The sequence below is a fragment of the Danio rerio genome, chromosome 9 (genome assembly GCF_052040795.2).
Source record: "Danio rerio strain M-AB ecotype USA chromosome 9, GRCz13ab, whole genome shotgun sequence".
Lineage (NCBI taxonomy): Eukaryota > Metazoa > Chordata > Actinopteri > Cypriniformes > Danionidae > Danio > Danio rerio.
Genome location: NC_141029.1, coordinates 33,284,136 through 33,307,620, shown reverse-complemented (window position 1 = coordinate 33,307,620; position 23,485 = coordinate 33,284,136). Strand labels below are relative to the sequence as shown.

Sequence of the window (23,485 nt, the reverse complement as noted above, 5' to 3'; positions counted from 1 at the left end):
ATTGAGTTAATTACCCCTATGCTAAAAACTCAGATAGGGAGCTACTAGCTGGGATGCAAAAAGGCACTCTGGTGATATCCTTGCATCTTTTTTTATTCATAATCGCCTCACTGCTGCTATATGGCACTCATTTTCGCATGTGTTTTTTTTATGACTTGAAGCGACAAGCGCGAGCACGTGGTTTCTTTTACCATTTTCTATGCTGTATCTCATAACTAGGTGCCCATCAACTGTTTTCTCAGAGGATGACAAATGGACAAACTATTGCTGAAGCTCCGATGCAAGTTTATGGAGAAAAGAACTCCAGTGTTTGGGTGTGTTTGTCTGAGGTAATTATTCTGCCGTTATTACTAAGATGTGTATATTCCATACAAAGTGTGAAGCAGATTGTTTAGTTTTACTAACATGAATCACGGTGCGTTCCCAGCATTCAGAAAAATTCTGATGTTTTTTCACGTGTGTGTTATGCAAATCGTGCACCTCTGTTGAAAATGCTCAGCAACCCCATTTTAATAAAACTATGGCCTTCAAATGGAAACTTCATGCCAAACTTTTTTCTTTTTATCGTTATTGACAATGGTGTACAGCAGGGGTCACCAATCTCGGTGCCCTGCAGGGTTTAGCTCCAACTTGCCTCAACACACCTGCCTGGGTGTTTCAAGAACATCCTAAGATCTTGATTAGCTTGTTCAGATGTGTTTGATTAGGGTTGGAGCTAAAATCTGCGGGACACCAGAACAAGTTTGGTGATCCAGAAACAAGTTTGGTGATTCCTGGTGTATGGTCAATAAATACTGATACTATTTTTATCACCCAACCCTAGTCCACAATAACACAAAGACCTTGAAGATGGTTAATGAAGAAAGAGTATATCTGAAACATTCAGGCAATGATTCCACACAGTCAAAGCGACTAGCTAAGCATCATGGGTCTGATTAGAATTTTGTGTGTTGTCATTCATGGCATTGTTAAATATGAGGAAAATTGCAGACAACTGCACCGTTATGTCGTCCTCCTTTGTGTCTTGTTTAGAGGGATAATGCATATATATATATATATATGATTTAAGGCATGTAGGCTTCCTGTTTCCTAATCATCTTGGTATGGAAAGATCTACCAACGATTCATTGGACAACTTCAGACAGGTTTTGTGGTTTTTCATTTACATATAATTACACTTTAATAGGAGAGTGACAAGTGCAGGGACTGTTATGTGGCAGACAGTACACAGGCTGTACGGGACCCCCTAAGATACAAGATGACAAGACGCAGCACTGGCTCCATCTCCTGCTAATTAAATGAATCAATTAAGAGTCTATTGTTGCAACTGTGTAACTGATGTTCTATAGTGGCAATAACAGTCCCACTGGGAGCCTCTTCACTGCATTAAAACACTGTCCTCTACAACTCCATTTGATATCATTAGAAACACTTATTTGCGTCTAGCTGTCATGGCAGGGGAAGCTGTGAATTATGGAAATATGGGTTGACCGCAACAGAGCCCAGTGTGAGACGGGATAGGTTCACTTCCTGGGTTCCAAGGAGGACTTGCACTCCTAAACTCGGAAGTTCTTCAAAGTTCCCTGATGAAAACACATCCCGCCATCAGCGCATCTGCCGATTAGTCACTAGGTAAGGGTCACTCATTTGCATAACCTCCCTGCTATGCAACTCCGCTTCACGAGGATCAATTATCATATTAAATTTACCCTCCTCAGTTAAACTGATTAAGTTCCAAATTGTTTCCGATGGCCGTCATTAATCCTTAACACAGGCTAAGTGGTTTTGCTACAAATTTGATTGGGTTTGTGTATCAAGGGCCAATTAATGGCATAATAATTCTGAACCCTGTTTAATTTCCAGTGTCAGGATGCAGCATGAACATACACAATCCAATTGCCATTTAGTTAATGTACTATTCAGAACTCTCAGGATGATAATTGAGGTCTGAAGCAATGGCAGATGTGTGAGGTGACATCCATTTACACAAAATGAGCACCAATTTTCTTAGGAATAGCTTGGAACTGAGAGAGAAAAAAGGAGAAAGAGTAACAAAGTCATTCAGTATAGATGGGAGTTTTTTTTTTACAGTAATTCCCTGCAAAATGAAATCCTTTATGAATGTGATTTCGCTTTCTAATGGGGTTTATTTTCACAATTATTTTGTTCGTCCCACTGTATAGAATAGAAATAAAATTTCATACCCACAATTCACAAGCCTCATTTCAGCAAAAGAGGTCAAGGACTTTCCTCGACTGACACGAGCATACAGCAAAATGTGCGGGCTGGTGTCTGAAAGTCTTTGAAAGCCTAAACTGTTTATCTAAACGGCTGAAGCCTGGCAGGACATGAGTGGGCCGCTCTGTCATGGCGTCTGGTCTTGCTGAACTCAGGTAGCCAACGGCAACACAGTAACACTGCCTTAGATCAGTGGATGACTAGAGACTGTTGTCGCAGTCTTGAAGAGTGAAACCTGACGACGGGAGTCAGATCGCTACATAAACACAGCAGAGCCGCTGACCACAGCAACTGGCCTGAAAATAATAAGTAGTCATTTAGCGCACACTTACTGTATACCCAAAGAGATTTACAGTAGGCTCACCACTGGGAAAAACTCCAGCAGCAAGCTCACTCAGCTCATTAAATGCTGTAACTGGAGACTCTGTAGATGTAAAAATGTGATACATAGATTAGATTTTATAAAGATAGATTCAATTACAGAGATCTGAGACTTGCTAAACACTACATCCATTTGATCACTATGGTATTTTACATACGGCCTACTGCACAGCAGCAATAACTGCAACAATAACAAGTCAATCTATACCATTAATGGAAGTTAGCATGTCTGTGTGAATGAATGGTGCAGTCCTGTCTATTATCCCCAATAAAACACAACGTTCACAGTAAGGCCGCACAATATATCGTTTCAGCATCGATACTGCAATGTGATCATTAGTAATAGTTACATCGCAGGATATGCAATGTTGAGTTTGTATTATAATTTATCATTTGCATACGTCATTCAGGTATAAGAAATTGTACCATTTTTGACCATAACTATGTTTAATTTATTATTTTTTTTTTTTCATTTAGTTATTGTACTTGAATACAGTTATGGAATTGTTTGAAAGTGTGGAAGTGATGAAACCCAGATTTTTTCTTGATTTTATTTATAGACAGCTATGCATGAAAAATACTCAACATATGCAAATACAGAAATGCACTGCAAATGGCACAGACCACAGCGATAACATGTCGAGGAACCGCAAAAAGTCAATAAGTTGTTTATTAGATTTTATGGAAATGCAAATAGTAAACATTAATACATCGATCTCTGACTAAACATGTACATGAAAATACTCACAACACATGGAAATACAGAAATGCACTGCAAGTAGCACAGACAACAACCTAAATGTAACAGGGACGCCAAAAATTTTATAGACTGTTAGCACTACCACTAACAATATAACACTATCTAGAAATATAAATTCTTTCCAAACAGAGATATTAGATCAACTAGTGAAAACCTATATGAATCGCAATATACAGTGGAAGTCAGAATTATTAGCCACCCTTTGAATTTTTATTTCTTTTTTAAATATTTCCCAAATGATGTTTAACAGAGCAAGGAAATTCTCACAGTATGTCTGATAATAATTTTTCCTCTGGAGAAAGCCTTAATTGTTTTATTTCAGCTAGAATGAAAGCAGTTTTTAAATTTTTTAAAAGCCATTTCAAGGTCAAAATTATTAGCCCCTTTAAGCAATTTTTTTTTTTTTTTTTGATAGTCTACAGAACAAACCATTGTTATACAATAACTTGCCTAATTACCCTAACCTGCCTAGTTAACCTAATTAACCCAGTTAAGTCTTTAAGGGCATACTCAAACTATGCACAGTTGCCTTGAACCAGGCCGAAGCATGCTTGCCCCCGCTCCTATCTCCCCAGACGGCCCGCACTCACATACATTCGGGCCTGGGCACGCTTACATCATTGATGATGCGCTGTTCAGTCAGTGCTTTCGCTCAGAATAGTAGATATTTCTTTAGTTATATTGTTTTAATCATTTGAGATGTGGTGGCACACAGTCAAATATTTTGCTGAACAGATCAGCGACGTTTGATGCTCATAAACAATCAAAGTCCTCGTGCTGCAGGAACTATGAGGTTTGCTTAAGGTGCAGATGTGCTGCAGTGAGGGGTTTGCATCTTTAATAACGATAGTTTGCGTTCATTGAACAGTAAGAATGATTAATAAATCCATATGAAACAATCCTGTAAAAGTCACAGCTCGTCTTCAGTTTCGGGCTCAGGTGTTTTTTGTACTCACACTACAAGCATACCCAAGTGAACCGCACTCTGGCACACCGCTTTCAACCGGGCCAGGGATGTCCAAGTGAACCATGTCTGAGCCCGATTTAGAGCACTCACACTTCTCAAATGATTGATAGGATAGTCTGAGTACACCCTAAATGTTACTGTAAGCTGTATAGAAATGTCTTAAAAAATCTCTAGTAAAATATTATTTACTGTCATCATGGCAAAGATAAAATAAATCAGTTATTAGAAATGAGTTATGAAAACTATTATGTTAAGAAGTGTGTTGAAAAAAAATCTTCTCTCCGTTAAATAGAAATTGGGGGGGAAATAAATAGGGGCAAATAATTCAGGTGGGTTAATAATTATGACTTTAACTGTATATCGCAAAATAAAAAAATGCTAGATTTTTCCAATATTGTGAAGCCCTAGTTCACTGTGTTTTAGCGGCCTACCATTTGAATATATGAGGATGCAAGCAGAGAGCTGCTCTGAGAGTCAATTAACTAGAGCTACTGTCAAATACACACTCAAACTGAAAGATCATTTCACAGCAAACCAATCTTGGTTATCAAGAAGAAGTTCGGAAATAAATTTATTAGAAATACTTACTAAAATGTGATTCTTAAAAGTAATCCTCACTTAAGCCTTTATAGGGCATTCATTGGAAAAACCATGGTTATTACACAATTCTTGAATTTATGACTTAAATAAAACTAAACTTATATTGTAATTATATTGCAATTAATGTTAATGAAGTTGAAAATATAGTTTAGCAAGTAATTATAACAATTAATAACTATAATTATTGTTCATCCATTTTAATTGACATAGTTCTTTTTCACCTTACATGAAAAAATAAAAAATAAAAACACAATGCTTTAATTGAGCTCTAATTAAAATGTATCTTACTTTTTTGCTCTTACTCTGTTTTTTGAGAAAAAATATTAATACTGATTTTGTATAAACTATAGAAAAACATTGTGATAATATTATTGACCATATTCAGTACATAGCTGTATATAAAGAAATCCAATAGAAAAGCTGAACATATAAAGTCAGCATACAGTATTTGTCCATACTATAGTTACTGTATATCGTATCTCATTTAAATCTGAATATTTCATACATGTATCTACATGTACATATATCAATGTCAGGGCATAGATGAGAAGATGTAGTAATAATCTTCAGTTTTAAGATGGTTTCTTCTGCACGTACTGTAATGTTCTATTGTTCATCTTTCTCATCCTGTGCCCACACAAACACAAATCACTTGCTCTTTGCACCTTATGAATTCTAATTAAGTTGCTCTGCTGCATCTATGGGATTTGATCCCCAGCTGTGTAGCCTGGCTTTGGATATTACCCGACGTCCTTCATGAAAGCGTAGAGTAGAAGCTCTCTCTCTCTCTCTCTCTCTCCGTCTCTCTACCTCTCTTTATCTCTGCTTCCTGTGCATTCTGGTGCCCACTTGTCAGATGGCGAGGCTAACCTCTGTTTCTGCACCCGCCAACTCACGCCATCCAGTGTCAGAGAATCAAATGAACCATTTCCACAGCACTGATGCCCTCGTGACAGACAGGCCGAGGAGGCTAGGCACATCAGCTCGGATGGCTCAACGGCTGACAGCAAGGTCAAGAGAGTTATGGCTCAGCTCAACCTGGGATGGGCAGCATTTGGCCAAGCTAACAATCTCAAAGATGGTTATGAGTTACCAACACAAAGACCTGCAGCAGCAGATTACGTTACAGTGAAACCTGATATGCAATTTATACAATGCAGAGGTGTTTTGAAGACATTTTGAGTTTGACATTTTTAAATCAGCTTTTTCAACTATTTCCAAGTACATCATACATCCAGTGGCCAAATTTATTACTAAAACTTGAAAGTTTTGAAAACATTGACATTTTTTTTGTCTTTAAATGTGATTTCTGTTTATACCTTCTCAGAAATAAAAGTATGGAAGCTACCACTGGAATAGTCCTAAAGGGTCCAAATTGCTACCTCAATTAGCCTCTTTCCATTTGTGGTACAGTTCGGTATGGTACGGGTCACCGCACCTAGCTCTGCCTTTTGGTAACCTTTTGTCATGCTAGGCACCCTTTAAAAATGGCCCATTTCTACTGTCTAGAGGTACCAAAAAGTGAACTGTATGTATCACTTTTGGGGTACCCTTTGGAAGGGTGCCTAGCACAACAAAAGGGTACCAAAAGGCAGAGCAAAACGCGCAGCTGAACGCTATTGGTTTACAGAGAAGCGTCACTAGCTCGTGCACAAGCAGAAGAATGAAAACAAAGGAAGCTCCGATTTTAAAATACACAGCCGCTTTCTCGCTTGCACATGCCGCACATCAAAAAGGTCGCTGGGTCGCTGGTTCGAACCTCAGCTCAGTTGGCGTTTCTGTGTGGAGTTTGCATGTTCTCCCTGCCTTCGCGTGGGTTTCCTCCGGGTGCTCCGGTTTCCCCCACAGTCTAAAGACATGTGGTACAGGTGAATTGGGTGGGCTAAATTGTCTGTAGTGTAAGTGTGTGTGTGTGTGTGTGTGTGTGTGTGTGTGTGTGTGTGTGTGTGTGTGTGTGTGTGTGTGTTTATATTATACGTTTTATAATTATAAGTTGGCGGTTCATTCCGTTGTGGCGACCCCGGATTAATACAGGGACTAAGCCGAGAAGAAAATGAATGAATGAATGAATGAGTTGCAGACATTACAGTAGGCTATTTCACACATTGATCTGCAGTTATAATTAAATCATGTTCATAGAAAGTAATGAACATTTTTACACAAGTATGTATGTGTATAAAGCATCTGTTTTGTGAGAGGTGCTTCTCATATATAGGAAAAACCCGTACAGTATTTGACATTTTCTTGAGCGAGAATGATGTCGACTGAATCTTACTGTCGTACACCACACCCATCATTGGTACCCATTTGGCAGTGGAAATGCAAGCCTGATAAAGGTGACCCGTACCGACCCATACTGTATTACTCAGTTGAAACGGGGCAAAAGGGTACCCAAAAAGTGGTACGGTATGGTTTGCTTTTAGGTAACTTTTGACAGTGGAAACGGTCATAAAAGCGTACCGAGCCATATTGTACCATACCGCTCAGTGGAAACGGGCCATAAGGTACATATTTGATCCAAAAAATTTAAAGAGGCACGCATTTGTACTTTAAAGGTATCAATACAAACATTTGAAGTACAAACATGGTACTTTTAGGTACAAACGCGTACCTTTTGAAAAGGTAGACAGCACTTTTTAGACAACACCTTTATTTCTGAGAGTGTATTGTTCATAAATATGCTCTGGCTTAATGTCAATATATGCATTTAAAGAAAAGTTCGCAGAAAGATGTATGGCTTGAACTGTGCAATAGATGTACATAGCAAATATTATAGTTAAAACTGGATAAAAATAGTATGGCTAACTTCACATAAAATTTGCTATGACCAGAGTAAAAATCGAAAGTTTCATGAACATTGTCAAATGAAATTATGTTTGGAGAAAAAAAATTTGTTCTAATAATTTTTGTCACCAATATCAACAGCAATGAAAAAGAGAAACAAAAAACTTGAAACCCAACAGTTCCTGTGACCTGACCTCTAAATTCCCTCTTCATCTCTTTGCCCTAAAATTAAAATTTTCGAGCTGGAGACTGAGGGGGATGTGAACAGAAAGAGATGGCTCCTGATTGTGCAGTTGCTTATTCCTGCAGTTATTTTGAAGGTTGCACAAAGCGCTCCAAAGCTGCATGGGTGTGGATCAATGCAATGCCTTGTGCAGGAGAGCTTTGGCTCACTGCCCAATCAACGTCTTCCTGCTGACCCCTTCTTCCCCAAACACAGTGAGATTCCCATCAGCCCCTGCTACAGACATGTGTATCTGACACCACCCCATCATCTGCTCGGCTGTGTGACTTTCTCAACAAGCTGTTTGTGATTGGGCTGCAATCTGGAAGGCATGATGTGGCGAAGAAACATAAAATGTGATGTTTCGTTGTTGATGGGTCAATTACCGTTATTACGCACATAAGAAGATCTAGAAATACTAAAAATACAGTCCAGAATATTTATGTAAAAACGCAAGTCACCCACTTAAAGTGTTGTCAAGTGAATTCATAACTACACTCGAGAATTTTAATTGAATTTAAACGGAGATGGCAAACAGGATGCAACTCAAATTTGAACATACCCACATTGAACCGACTGCCAACATAAATGAATAAATGATGACAAGCAGTGCGATTGAAGAAGTCCATAGGGAAATTGCTACATCTTTGTTTGAGATTCCAGAAGCCAGCCATTAGAATAGAAAAGAGGTTAGTGAACCCAGTGTGAGCCAAAAAAAAACATTCAAGTCCTTACTACAGTCCCGTATACACGGACCATTTCTATTCACGCCATCAGAAAATAAAGCTGTCACTGGTTCGTCTTCTGAAGTCAAAGAGAGACAGACACTCTCAAGAGAAACCTCAAAAGCTTTGAGATGTATTATAGGTTAATTCTTTTCAAAACAATGCCTCTGGGCCAGAGCCCAGTAAGTCAAGCGCAGACTCTCTCAAGATTTTATTGCTGTGACATAAATCTTTTAATCCCTTCAGAGTGCCGCAGCTCTGCCAAGGAGGGGCCGAGTCAAGCCCCGGGACGAGGCCGCACTGCCGAGCACCAGTCGTGCATCAGGTAACTACTGCCACTTCTGAAGGACTCTGAAGTGAAAAGAGCAAAAGGGTTCGGCCTGCAAGGGGATGTGGAGGCTTACCTGAATGCATATTTATGAGCCAGTCACGGCGGGGAAAAGAGAACCGAAGGGGATGAGGTTTGCACTTGTTCAATCCCTCTTCCTTCTGTTGCCACAGCACCGTCTCACTATCGTACACAGATCACACGCACATTACCACACCTTTTTAACTCATCTATGCTTTCCGTGTCTCAGCGAGCTCCGAATCAGATGCGGGCAAAAAAAGCAGCTGCAGCGAATAACACGAGCGCAGCCACATCTGAAAAAGAATATCCAATGTTTATTTATAATTCTGCACTCAAGTGACCGTTCTGGTCATGGCACGTTATCTATTCTCTCTCCAAAATAAATCTCCTCATGTCCGAGCACCATGTTATCTAAGAAGCTATCTGGAAGTCGGGTCTTTGAAGAACAGGCAGGGAAAGAGAGAGAGGAGGATGGGATGGTTTTAATCTGACGGGTGGTTCTTCTTTTTTGGGAATTGAAGATTCTTGGCACAGAAAGAGGACTATAAATGGCCTGTGAGTTTCTTTAAAGGATGGTCTAAAGACTTCATCAGACTAATCCTGCAGGACATGTTTAGGGCTGAGGATACATCTGCTTTCGACCTCCAGGATTTTATCAGGTTAATAACAGAGAGAAACCCTGGTGTCGATCACCTGCCATAAGCATTCAGGTCAACCTTCCAAGATAGATGGAAAATGATGTTCTGTAAGCCTTGTGTGGCAAGCTGAAGTGAATTTAAAATGTCAATGTATTTTCACACTTGGCAGGCTTGGTTTGATTAAAACAAACTGATTTGCTATTGATTTGTTTGTGTTGCTTATTTGAGCAACTGTGAATGCTGCCATACAAACATTGCAACAAATAAGTAGACTAATGAAAAGATGAGTCTCTGTTCACTTCCAAATAAATGGTTCAAAAGAAATAAGAATTTTAAACCAAACCAAACACAGGAGATGTTTAAGCATACTTTTTTTGGTCAACAAGAGTATTAAGGCATTGGGGGTTTTCTTAATCTTTGTATCTTTAGGTCCTTAAAATGACAATAGGTACACTGTGGTCATAAAGAGATTGACATGGTCAACAACAATATCCAGGTAGGCTGCGGCGTTGACACGATGCTCAATTGGTACTAATGGGCCCAAAGTGTTCCAAGAATATATTCCCCACACCATCTTTTGTATACCTCGACTGTTACGTGGGTTTATTTGATTTACTGTTTATCAGCTCGAACCAGTCTGACCATTCTCCTGTGACCTCTGGCATCAACAAGGCATTTGCACACACGGGGAAGTTAAAATATGCATATTAAAATCTAAAAAGATCTTCTGATCAGTAAACAGACTGACATTCTCAAACTACAGAAAGATTGACATCTTAAAACCATGCAATAGTGGACAAAACACTACATTTCTAACAAAAACTACTACATTTCTTTCAATTGCAATATTCAAGAGCTCCCTGTTGCTGTAATTTCCATTCAACTTCCAATAGGGTGCTTGCTATTTGATATGACAACTCTTCCCACTTTCCCAAGGTTATCCGAGATGTCCTTGAGCTGGTTAACATGAGGCTGTTGTGGCTGATTTTTAATTTTTGTTTTTTTGTGTACAGTGGGTCAGGTATTGACTGGCCAAAGCAGTGTTTACAGGAGGACTATTTTGTCTCCTTCACCTAGTTCTTCAAGGATTTCTTTAATCTCTCTCTGACGGAAGGCATGTCTTTGATGTATCAACGCCCCTCCTTAATTCACTCAATATTTGATCTAGGCCTCACGCAGCTAAATCTAGCAGAAGTGCTTTCACATGGTTGCAGCTTTTCAAACGTCATCACATAGGTATTGATTTCAACAAATCAACAGCCAAGAGATGTACAGCTTTGCATAAGGCATTACATCACATGGCCACGGGGTCATAATCTTAATAGTCATAGAGATAGATAAACCGTTATGCAATATTTCCTGGTGGCTGACATATCCTTGAACACTCCAGGGCAAATGAGTTTTCAGTCACAGAGATGGCTGAAATTTCACAGCTGAGGTGTAATACATGCCATACAATTCCACAGGTCTAAGGGAGGATTTGTTGTTTTCATGCCTCTTGAATGAAGAGGAAACATATTAAGCAAATACAGCAGGAAAGAAACATGTTGGACTGCTCTGATCTGTATTTTTAAAAATATAGTTAATAATTCAAATAATAGGTATTATAAATACACATTTGACCATCCCTATATTGGTTCAAATCCATTGTAAATGCATAATCAAGCCAATCAGTCTAGCAAGAAAAAAAATCCTTCAACAGTCTGAAACTGGCAAATATAGAGCATCATTACCAAATTGTAAGTGCACAGGACATTGAGCTTAAAAAAAAAGTAAAATTAGAAGCATAGATTGTATACTCTGACCTATGGCAACCTCTGAAATACAGTAGCTAAACAGAGGATACTGTACGTCAAAATATACATTCACACCCTGGCCTTAGTTAATATGTACTTACACTGAGATGAAACAGTTGTTGTAATGTACTTATTGTGTAAATATGTTTTTACATTGTACTTAGGAATGATTAATTACATGCATGTAAATACAACTGTAATTAATTTCTGTAATTACATCATTAACTACACTGTTGACTATCACTTACACCTTAACCCACCATTAAACCCACCCATACCACCAAACCTGTCCCTAACCCTATGTGTATCTTACCTCAAAAGCACCAGAAGTGCTCCACAAAACATTATGGACATAGTTTGTACATTGTATTTATTTTTTGATGCAAGTGCTTAGTAGTTAAGACCACTTAATACAAACTGGGACAAAAAAATTTATGTAATTATTAGTAAATGACACCAAATGTCTCTATATGATTTTTGTATACTATTAATAATATAATATTTTCAATACATGCCAGACATCTGATCTGAGATATCAAATCTGAAGACTACAATAACATTCGTTACACAACAAATAGTTTTAATTAAGCTTTTATTGTCATTTAAGACTCCTTTTAAGACTCGTAAGAGATTAGTTGAGAGTTTATTTTTATCTGTAATGGATTACAGTGATAGTTCATGCATTACTCAGGAAATTAGATTCTGTATCTCATGAGGAAATACGTTTTAACACTGGTGCAGAGATGTTGACACACCATTGTATTTTATATGATTCATTAGGCTTTCTACCTCTACAGAAACAGAGAATATCCACTTGTACTTATTTATTGCAAAGGCACTAACACGTAAACTGCCAGTTTATATTTCTAATCCAGCATTGCTTAATATGAATAATCGTCACACACATGCTGGCTCTGGTATTTAGTTGATACTTCCAAAGGATTTGTCAGAACTTGGTATAAGTGCTATCTCTTTCTATGCTCCCTTGGACCTGGAACAATTTACAAAATAACCTTGCTACATTGCCAAATCTAAATACTTTTAAATATCTTTGGTATACTATTTTAATTTAAAAGACATTTGTAATCATTTAGTCACAATTTTATTATGAATCAGAAGTGTGATATTTTAGGGTCTTTGTCTGCAACTATTTATGTGCTGCCATCTTGACCAGGTCTCACTGGAGGTTGACACAGTAATATCTTAATATGAAGTCCTGGCTAAATAAAGCAATGATAATATGTCAAATATCATGTTCCTACAATTATATATATATATTTTTTAAAAACTATGATTTATAAATTTGACTGAACTAGGTAGTTCATTTAATCAACTTGACTAATTGACAGCCCTAATTATGCTTAAATCCCCTTGATATCTCATGAAAGGATACATCACTGCATTTGAAGAAGCTGCATACGTGCTATTGCGCAAGCAACATTTGTGCTGGCATTTCTAATTTGAAAAGTTGAGGGTTTTTTTCGCCTTTGTGTTGTAATTCTCATCTCAGTTTTTGTCAGTGCCCTTATGTTTGTGGTGCATACGACAACAACCAGATGGTAGAGCCTTCTGTATTGAAAGGTAGTGCTTAATTAGAGCTTCACAACTGTAATGGTCCCATTCAAAACAGACAGAAGCGGAAATTAATCTGAGGGAAAAAGGCTTAAGTATTCATGACCCATGAATAAACACCCTCAACTTTGAACAGGGTCAGTGCATGAATATTCAAACTATATTATGCTAAGTGTTGCGCATAACGTTTTTAATATTTCCCAGAATGATTGTAATGTTTACAATCCCTACAACAAACAACTTCGGTTTTACCTCATTTTATACATGAATGTATAATAAAACAACTTTGTATATTCTCTAGTTATTTAAATGCATCCTAATCAAATTTAAAAAATTCATACATTTATAATATAATAACATTTAAAAAGAAAAAAGTAGATTCCAAATCTTGAAAAGCACTTTCAACTACACATCACTGAGCAGGAACTCATTCCACGCTTGGCTTAGACAGACGTGTTCTCCTGCTTAACACTAATCAAGTATTCCTCATTACATCCCAGTGGCTTCATGCGACACTATGCCCAGTCACTCCACACTTCTGTGCCAAATTAGTTCCACCTAGTTGGCTACCAATGACCTATTCAATGTAAATAGAATGGGTGGAGAAAACAGATCCTGCTACAGATTCCAAACTGTATGATTACGGTAAGTAGGTTTTGAATACTGAGGGTATTTGTTTACAAGAATTATGAGTAAGTCTTTTAATATTTTCATATCTATATGGTGAAAATTGGTCAGTATGCAGGCACTATTAAACTGCAGAGGCAGACCACCCTAAATACATAACGTTTAAAGCCAGTTTGGCCGAATTATTAAGAAGGACTCATCCCCATCAGTGGCATTAGTGGCTATGGCTGCAAATTAAAGGTGTAAATACAATGAACAAGTGAAAAAATGTAATCAAGGAGTAGAAAAACTGTGTATTTTTACAATATAATAAGAAAAGTAAAGATTCCCATCCATTGTGTAAAGCGCCTAAAGTACCCAGAAAAGCACTATATAAATGTAAGGAATTATTAATTATTATTATTAAATAACTTAAGGGTTTGTGGAGATACTACAAAGCAATTGTTTTCCTTAAAAAGACATTTTAAATAGTTTGAACACAATATTTATAAGATCATATAATATAAGTTTTCTACTTTATATTTGCACACCAAAAATGGCATCACCAGATTTCAAAATGCACCGGTTATCTGCCGCCAAAGGGAACCATATTAGAAAAGTTGTCAAATATTCAGTGTTCCTGGTCAGTAGAGAACCATCAGGGGGTCAACGGATGGTCAGTAATTCATCAAAACAATGTCGTCTGAATGTTTAATGCATGTGACATGCAATAGGTGCTTTTTTGGCATATGATTCGCAGCGTAAAATCTTAATTTCAAATGCTTAAATCTTTGGGGAGAATGATTTAGTTGCTACAAAACTGACAGCCGAAGAGCGTTCTGGCAACTCCGATCAATCTGTCAGAAAGCGAAGAGCTGTGAAGAGTTTTTCCCCCCTTTACATGCATGCGCATTTGTGTGAATACGTGGGTGCGTACAGTGTTGACGGGCGTTCAAGCAGACGCCAGGTTCCACTGGCTGGACACATCCACGCCTCTCCCGTCAAACGTCCACCTGCAGAGACGTGGAGACAAGACTGTTAGCACGGAGACAGACACAAACCAGCTCTCAAGTTCATCTCCCTGTTACCATGCGGCAGCCATTTTAAACAGATGGTACCCAAACAGCCTGTCATGTTTACTGCTGCCGCCATAAAAGACAAGAGTCCAACAACACGGTCCTGCAGAGGCCCCGAGGGAGCAGCCAGGGCCCCGCAAACAGCTGCCTGGGGGAGCGGAGGGGACTCAGCCCGGGCTGTGCACCCCTCCCTCGACGGCCCTCAAACTCTTTTACCTATGCGGACATGCTACATTTACTACAATTAAACAAGCACGCCATTTGAATACGTGGTGACACCTCGCAACCTGCTCAACGGGGCCTGCATATAATCGTGTCCCTGTGGAGCCAAGAAGAAATTGTCCATGTCACTATTAATGAAGGAATTTGCATTGTGATCTTAATTAAGGGCGGAATAATGAAGCTCACTTCTGAATTAGTTAATCGGCAAAAACTTGTACTAATACGTTTGCGTGGCCTGCAGTATAGGCACCGCCCCATGGATGATGTATATATTCAGCCAGAGGTTGGCGGAGGTTACGTCAACTGAAGGTGGCACAGTGCTAATAAGGCAGGTGCCGCTGGGCTTCTCTTCTCTTCGTCGGGTAGGCAAGATGGTGGCCTGACCCCTGCGCAGCCTCTTGGCACTCACCGACTGTCTTCCTCCAACATATCAAATAAGATCTTGGCCACAGAAGCCCAGGTGTTCCACTTCACTACTTTCTCCAGGCCCAGGTTCATTCCATACAGGCTTTCTAAACCCCTAGCTGTATCTCGATCAGCCTCTTGCAGTGAGCGCCAGCGTGTTTTCACGAAGCAAGCAAAGCAGAAATGCCGTCAAAGTGTTCACAGAGGCTCGAGGGTCTCAAGTGTCCAATGAATTATTTATAGGCCCTAAGAGAGACGGAGCAGAGAATTATTACACAATGGGTTGCAAAAGAGACTAATACACCAGATAGTGACATCCATTCAAGTTTGAGAGTCTCAAAGACATAACACTTGACAGAAAGAAAGAAAGGGGTGCGGAGGGAGGAGGAGGAGGAGGAAAACAAACAGAATGATCATGTTTGAGCAGGCACCCTTGGGAATCAATTGACAGATTGAGTGGCGGGAAAATAAAATATGCTTTTTGGCATCTCTGTCTCTTCATGGTGGATTGAGAGCATGTTTTTAATTTGTCTGAGGCTTTGGGTAGGTGTTAGAAAAACGGCTGAAAACAGAACATTTTTATGTGTCAGTAGTTGTGTGGCTACCTACGAGACGGCCTAATTGAATCTGAACCATAATCCCACACACTGTATTACAAATCAGGCTAAATTAAAGCTGCTTGCATGAGATTCTGATGTCTCTTTCATATTTGTCAGGGACTGATCTCCTTGTCTTAGTGTTTGCTTTGATTTACCATTTGTGTGCTAAAATAATGAGGTCAGAAAAATAGCTAAGAAAATGTACCAATTATTTTCTTTTTTGTAAGTTAATGTTAGTCTTTTATTTATTAAATATTATATAGATAAATTTTTATATACTGTATGAGTTATTTCAAATTTAATAAATACAATTTCAATATCTATTGTCTGAATATGACTTACTAATTTTCAAACTATTCTAAAGTTGTGGCATAATTTTCACTACCAATAATTTCCACAATAGATGTCCAGCGTTCTCCAGCCTCTAGCGCCTAAACTGCAGCTCCACACAGAAAGTTTGGCCAGAGAAGAAATGGTCATGCCCAACAGAGCCTGGTTTCTCTTAAGATTTTTTTTTTACCTTCACTTCGTCAATTGAACTGAACTAAACTGAACTTATACCCTGAAAACTGGACTGAAACATTTTCAATTCACTAAAACTTCTATGTTAAGCTGGTTTGGCACAATCTACATTGTAAACGCGTTATAGAAACAAACATGAATTGAATTGAATTTCATCAATACAAAAAAGAAAGAGATTATAAATAAATACATTACTTGTTTTATTAAAGGTGTTGTTCCCCTCCCCAAAATGAAATTAGCTGTTTATTTACTCACCCTTAGCCATCTATTCAAATGCAATATAAATAAAACTGTAGTGTAAACATTTGTGGAAGAATTATTCATACATGTGTATGCATTGCTTATTGTGTAGTAGCCTACAGTGACTGCACCAAATAAACTAGTGCGAGGGTGAACAGTGTTTCCTACAAGTTTAAAGGGTCAGCAGCACCCATAGATAAATAACAACTATATCTTTGCCCTATAGAAAAAAAAAACTTCAGTTCAAGGCAAGCCAGAAACGCATCCCTCATAAGCGGCATATCTGCCAGTGACACTGAACTGGATTTAATGCAGAAGATAACAGAGAAAATAAATTTCTTGAAATCAAACTCGCAAGAAGCAATATCTGAGCTTTCACTTGAAGAGAACAGTTTGACAGCAGCATTATTTACAGATGAGGTCTGAAGAACCAGAGGGAGATGAGTTCCATGCCAAGCCAGTTGTGTAAACACAAGCTCCCGCTTGGACAAAGAGGAACTCTGACTTCAAAACAACAGTAAAACTGTGAACCTTACAAAACCTTTGGGGACTGAGCTGTTTGAAGTCTTGGCAACTCTGGGTATGGGTGAGTGGAGAATGAGTTCTATTGCTACAAACCATCATCAGGCCCATATGATTCCCTGATTAAGACCATGTGTTGGACGGCCGTTGGATTATTGTTCCTGCTGAGTGGCTAGTGGAGCAGTGACTGGTGCAAAGCTAGTGGCACACGTGTCAAAACAAGAAGAGGATCATACTCGTTGGTCCAGCATGTGCAAACTCTTGAAGAAAGCATCGGGTGTCTTCAGGATCTAAACCTAAAAGAATGCTAATTGACTGATAACTTATCTCTATGCAATGGCATCTAGTCCAAACATTTCAGAAACACTTAATCAAGATAGCAAATTATTACATTTACAAAAAGTGATTTCATTCATAGAAAACATACAAGTGTGTGCAATGCTTAAATCACACCATTTTGTAAATGTATTGCATTTTTTATTGCATAAAAACACTTTTGATTTTTGGTCCATATATATAAGCAAAAGATGAGGAACAAAAAGTGTAATTTTCTAAGTAAAAATTAGCTGTTATTGAAGAGATTATATGTTTAAAAGAAAAGCACTGTCATTACTTAGGTCCAATCCCAATTCTATTTTTGTACCCCTTCCCCTTGGCCCTTAAAACCGAGGGTGAAGGGGAAGGGCTTTAAAATTTACCCCTAAGAATTGGGACAGCACTACAGCACCCGCACACGTCATCATATTTCATCGTGATCTCTGCTTCATTTGAGATCAGACAATCGCAACTGCTGTAGTGATTCCAGGTTTGCTATTTTTAGGTATTTATCTTTAAGAAAATCATTGAAGGCATTTTTTATGTTATCATAATAATATAATGTGGCAATAAGATCGTAATACTGTGCATTTAACACAGTGACCAGATTCATCTATGCAAATACACTAAAAAAACATTACATTAAAGCAGACACTGTGAAAAGCCCATTCCAAGCCACTAGACTTTCCTGACAGGGTATTCCAGTGTCATCGAGTGACAGAATGTTGTGGGACTGCTATACAGGAGTTATGATTATGGATTATAGATCGCGAAATTTAGCAGTTTTTATATTAGAGTTTTGTTTTTTTTTTTCTTAAACATGACTGGAAAACACGAACGCGGTCATGAATATTTTATAACATATGCTTGTTTGTTGTAAAAATTTGTAATAATGACAACAAAATATTAATTTGTGGATCTCCATACTTCCGGGGGCAGCGATCGGTTGTGGCTTGTGTATTCTGAAAAATGTTCTTACCCCTTGCTTTTGAGTGTTGTCCTGAAAAAATTTAGTTTGAGAGGGTATTTACCCTTTCCTCTTGTGCGGTTTGTTTATAAACTGAATTCAAGAGGGTCACGTGCTTATAATCAACACGGCTGGCATCTCATTAGCTCCGTAATCTGCCCTATAAGATGATTACGGACACATTACAACCAGAGCTTTTCACTCCAGTTATCCCCCCCAACCCCTTTCACCCCAACTTTACACCTTTTTTCCGATAGGCCTGCACGGCGGCCCAGTGGCTAGCACTGTTGCCTCACAGTAAGAACATAGTGCAGAGTTTGCATGTTCTCCCGGTGTTCGCCTGGGTTTCCCCCGGGTTACCCGGTTTCCTCCCACCATTCAAAAACATACACATAGCCAAACGACTAAACCAAATTATCCCCTAAGACAACTTTAGTTTACACTTCTCTCGAACTCTCCTCTTGCCCTTCTAACGGGAGGGAGCCCCGGGCTCGAGGATATTACGAGCTCAACTGTAAACTCTTGAAAGCTCTACGGCTTAAAGCTAAAGAGAATTGGGACAGAGTAAGGGGAACGACTAAGGGGAAGTATTGGGATTGGGCCTTACTCATCCTAGTGTTATTCTTAATCTGCATGAATTACTTTTATCTGTGAAGTAAAAAATATGATATTTTCCTAAATGTTTCAGGTGTTTGTTTTTATATAATGAAAACAAATGGGGTCCAAAAGAACAGACTAAAACAAATAAATCAATTAAGGGATTTCTATAGACAGATGTGGAGAGATTTTTATTGCATTTGTTAATGTTACTTCTGCTGCACGGTTCATGGAAACACTGAACTAATTCTAGAATTTCTTCACTTGCTTTGGTGCAATGCAAGGCAACAAAGCAAGGTCATCAGTCATCCAAATACACTGAAACACATTACCTATCCAAACAATAAAGTTGTACCACACAAAGGTTACAGAGACAATCCAAGCAATCCAATCAATAAAGTTTAACAGTTTTTCTACTTTCCAATGAAATCTAGTGGAAATGAAAGGTGGGTTATGTCGGCACCTTTGAGAAGAGAGGAGGCCAGGCCTGGTGGGCAGTAGAGGGGCAGAGGATTCCACGAATACATATGTGAGTTTCTTTTAGCACATTTAAAATAGTATTGGCAGTAATCAAGCCGGTTTCAGGGAGAGGGGGTCACGGAGCTGAAGTGATTGGATGAGGTAGGATGAGGTAGATCAAAGGGCTTGATGCGGGGGCTTCTCGGGGGGGATTAGACCCCCTCCCCGTTTGCATTTTCCTGCTGTTTTGCTAGCAACCCTGCACATGCCGCCTTGCCGAGATCAACCTTGGCTTGTTATGACAACGGGAACAACAAACAGAATAGCAGAATACAGCTAAATCCACCAGATACCAGTCTACCATGACTTTGTAATGAACTTTTGTTCAGATGGCAGGTGATGGATGTCCTATTGGCCAGGTACCCCGAGCCCCGCTGCACCCCAGACAGGTGCAGCTCAGAATATTGACAAGCCAATAAAGCACGAGCAGCACAGGATGTGGCATCCTTTCTGGTTCCTTTCTCTTCGCTTTGTAAATGCAAACTGGACGTTTGACAGCTGAAACCTTCGGGAAATCACAGACATTCATTCTCTATCAAACGGAAATCTAAGGGAAGAGTATACAGCATCCATACCTTGAATGATCCCAACTCGTTGCTTACTACAGAGTTATTCAGAAGTGTGCTTATGAACCAAAAATGAAAGTATTTGAAAAGCAAAACACTAAAGGCTATTTGTAAATCACATTTGGATCACATTAAAATTCTCATTGCCTAGAGCTCCCTCCTCCTTATAATGCATCACAAACAAGCAAAAGCATGTAAATCTTTCACTTTTATCAAGAAAAGCAAGCGACTTTTAATTGAGCTAAATGACTTCATAAGGCTTGCACAAAGCGCATTTGGTCAAGAGTGCTTGTAATTAATTAAGCAAGTTTTAATGAGTTTTGTAATGAGATGTAAGACATGTAATACTCTTTGTGTACATGTTCTCTATTTCCTCCAACGTGTATCCAACACGGCACTCTTGTTTGATTAATTCTAATCCACTTAATTAGAAGCCATAAGATTTCCCTGAAGGATTTGATTCACAAGGCTGCATTCGCTGATATTAAGTCATAGGTTTATCACTGCGTTGCCTAGTACAACACTGAGTGCACCAAGAGAAATATAGGAACACAATGTCAAAACTCCTATGTCCCCCAGCCAAATTCCGATAATTTCTCACAACATGGTGCTTTTACACCATTACACAATTGCGCCAAGAAAGTGCATGCTGGGATCACTGGTGCACAGTTGTATAAAAACACAAGACAAGGGGATGAAACGCTCGCTCAGAATGAAATATTTCAACACCAAACACCATAAAACCAGCAAGTGTGTGATGTGGGTCCAGAAAGATTTTACTGCTCTGTGGGGTGAGGCATAAAACCTTGTGTATCCCACCCCCACACTGATGTGAGTGTCAAAGCAGAGAAAGTCGGGCATCTGTGCCAGCACAGAGGTGAATAGGCATCTCTTGGACACGGCTTCCATGTTAATTCTAATTTTATGCCTGTAAATTGGTGAAAACACCACCAGTGTGAATCCTTACGAGCTCCTAAAATTTCATGGCAGACTAGCCAATAATAAGTAACCATGTATCTGTTTGTGTATCTGCCAGCTAGACCATCTCCAACGCCACAGCAAAACAACCCCCACCAAGATGCAATTAACAGCATTAATATTATATGACTGGCATTCACAGATAAAATGAGTGTTTACTAGTGGATTGTCCACAGCTAATAAACTAAAGGCTTTATTGCTGCTTCATTGATTTATGTGGTTACACAGATGTTAATATTCTGGTTGCTACAGATAAGCCATTTATTAAATTGAATCCCGTTTGAAATTAATAGATTTAAATAAATAAAAAAGATTGGTCATTGCAGGGTGGGCTTTCAATTTCACATTCCCTTTCACTTCTAGATGAAAGTCATCTAAGTCAAGAGGGCAGGAATTATTTTTGAAATTGAGATTCTCTGCATTATGGTGTCCTTTTGTAGATTTGTCTTTCATTGACATTCCCTGTATTTGTAGGACTAGTATGAGTTATTGACACTGTAAAGATGCAATATTGCAGGCATCACTCAGTAAGACGGCCCAACTTCTCCTGCCATGGCTAAAAAGAGTCGTCCATTTGACCTTCAACTGGTCAACCTGCAGTCTGCGGACTTCAGTAATTTTTGAATGGCTCAATATCTTACTAAGGGTGCTTTCACACTTTAGTCCGAATGCCTTGTCCAAACCCAAGTTCGACTGCCCCCCCTCGGCTGGTTTGTATTCACATTGTCTTTTTTCTTCTGAACCCTGGTACACTTGAGTCATAAAGCTGCTTTTGTGTACAACTGTTGCTAGGTGGCAGCCATGAAAGCAAATCTAACACAAAAACATTAAAACAATTCAGAACATCACGCAATGTCTGCAGAAGTCGTTTTTGGTGGAGACAAGCAGTGTTTGCACTGAATCAGTCCCACTTGTCACCAACGTAGGCGATACTGTACACAGAAACACAGACAGACACACACACAGACACACATAGACACACACAGACACACACACATGAATGCTATAAAAACTAAAGTTTGTTGTACAGTCGGCGGTTCACTTCCGTTATTTGGTATGATTGCTTTCATATTAGAAGTGAACTGTACAAGAGTTTGCATGAACCTTACCCCAGACCACCTCTTTCAGGCAGACTCAGAAAAAAGTAAATGAGTTTGCAACCGAGTTCAGAAGACAGCGCTCACACTAGCTAAACGTACCATACTTTGACGTTAGATGAACTGCAAGTTAATTAAGTTTCTCAGATAATTTTACCCCCATTTCCTTGGAGGTATCAGAAAGTGTTCTATTATTTTGATAATTTTGAACAAAAATCTAGATATACTTAGGTATAGTCATGAGCCTCACACACCATTGTTTCCTTGTTCTCATGTAAATCCAGGGAGTTCAAAACTTCAGTGAAAAAAAGGGCCAACTAACTCATGGAATATGCTTTAAAACGCTCTTTTACACCTGTTAGGATAACTTCAAAACGACTAAGCAGAAACCTTGAAATTTAGGAAATTGCAGGTTGTTCACTAATTTTGTTCTCCATAGCTCTGCATATGATGTCATAATATCATACCCGGAAGCCAAGAAATGGTGCATTATGAGATGCAGAAAATTCTAAATGAGTATGGTTATCTGGCTTGCTTGATTTGGGACTTGTCAAGCTGCGCATCCGATGGATTTGCTTTTCAGCGTTTGGACTTTCAGCAGTGAAAATGTAACCACACTGAACTGAACTAAGTTGAACTTAAACTCTGAAAACTGGACTGATGCAGTTTCAATTTTAATTTATTCAAACTTCTATGTAAGCTCCTTTGACACAATCCACATTGCAAAAGTGCCATAATTCAATTCATCTTTATTTCTAATCTCTTTAGTCAAGAGACGCATTCAAAATTCAAACAGCAAATTCAGTTTTCATGGGCTTATCCTACACTGTGAGACAGAATGAGTTAAGGTAATTCAAACCATTTGAGGAAACCGATTACAAGTACAGTAAACAAAGCCATTTTAAGCACAGTAAAATCCAGTAAATGAAAAGAACTCAAACCAACTGAGTACTGTAAAACCCAATAAGTTAAGGCAACTCAAACCGTTTGAGGAAACTGATTGCTACAAACCATTTGAGTTAAAAAAAACTAATCTGAGTACTTACTCAATTTAAGTTGAAGTAATGAGGTATTTAATTATTATTATGTTGTGTTTTACAGTGTATATATGTGATAATTAAAAAAAACAGACTGTTAATGTGAAATGGCCGGTTTATTCCGCTGTGGCGACCCCAGATTAATAAAGGGACTACGCCGAAAAAGAAAATGAATGAATGAATG

General features: G+C 38.7%; 2 protein-coding genes across 12 annotated transcripts in view; both read right to left on the bottom strand.

Moving 5' to 3' along the window:
- The window catches only part of clybl (citrate lyase beta like), a 760,714-nt gene that overhangs the window by 485,333 nt on the left and 251,896 nt on the right, over positions 1–23,485 (bottom strand). The window lies entirely within an intron of this gene.
- Positions 1–23,485, bottom strand: part of si:ch211-168k14.2 — a 241,539-nt gene that overhangs the window by 145,764 nt on the left and 72,290 nt on the right. The window contains exon 1 of one of the 11 annotated variants that reach the window (XM_087267920.1): positions 9,083–9,336. The exons of the other annotated variants lie outside the window; for them this stretch is intronic. The gene's annotated coding sequence lies outside the window, so the exon portion shown is untranslated. Of the gene's footprint in view, positions 1–9,082; positions 9,337–23,485 lie in introns of those variants that run through there. 11 annotated transcript variants of the gene reach the window in all.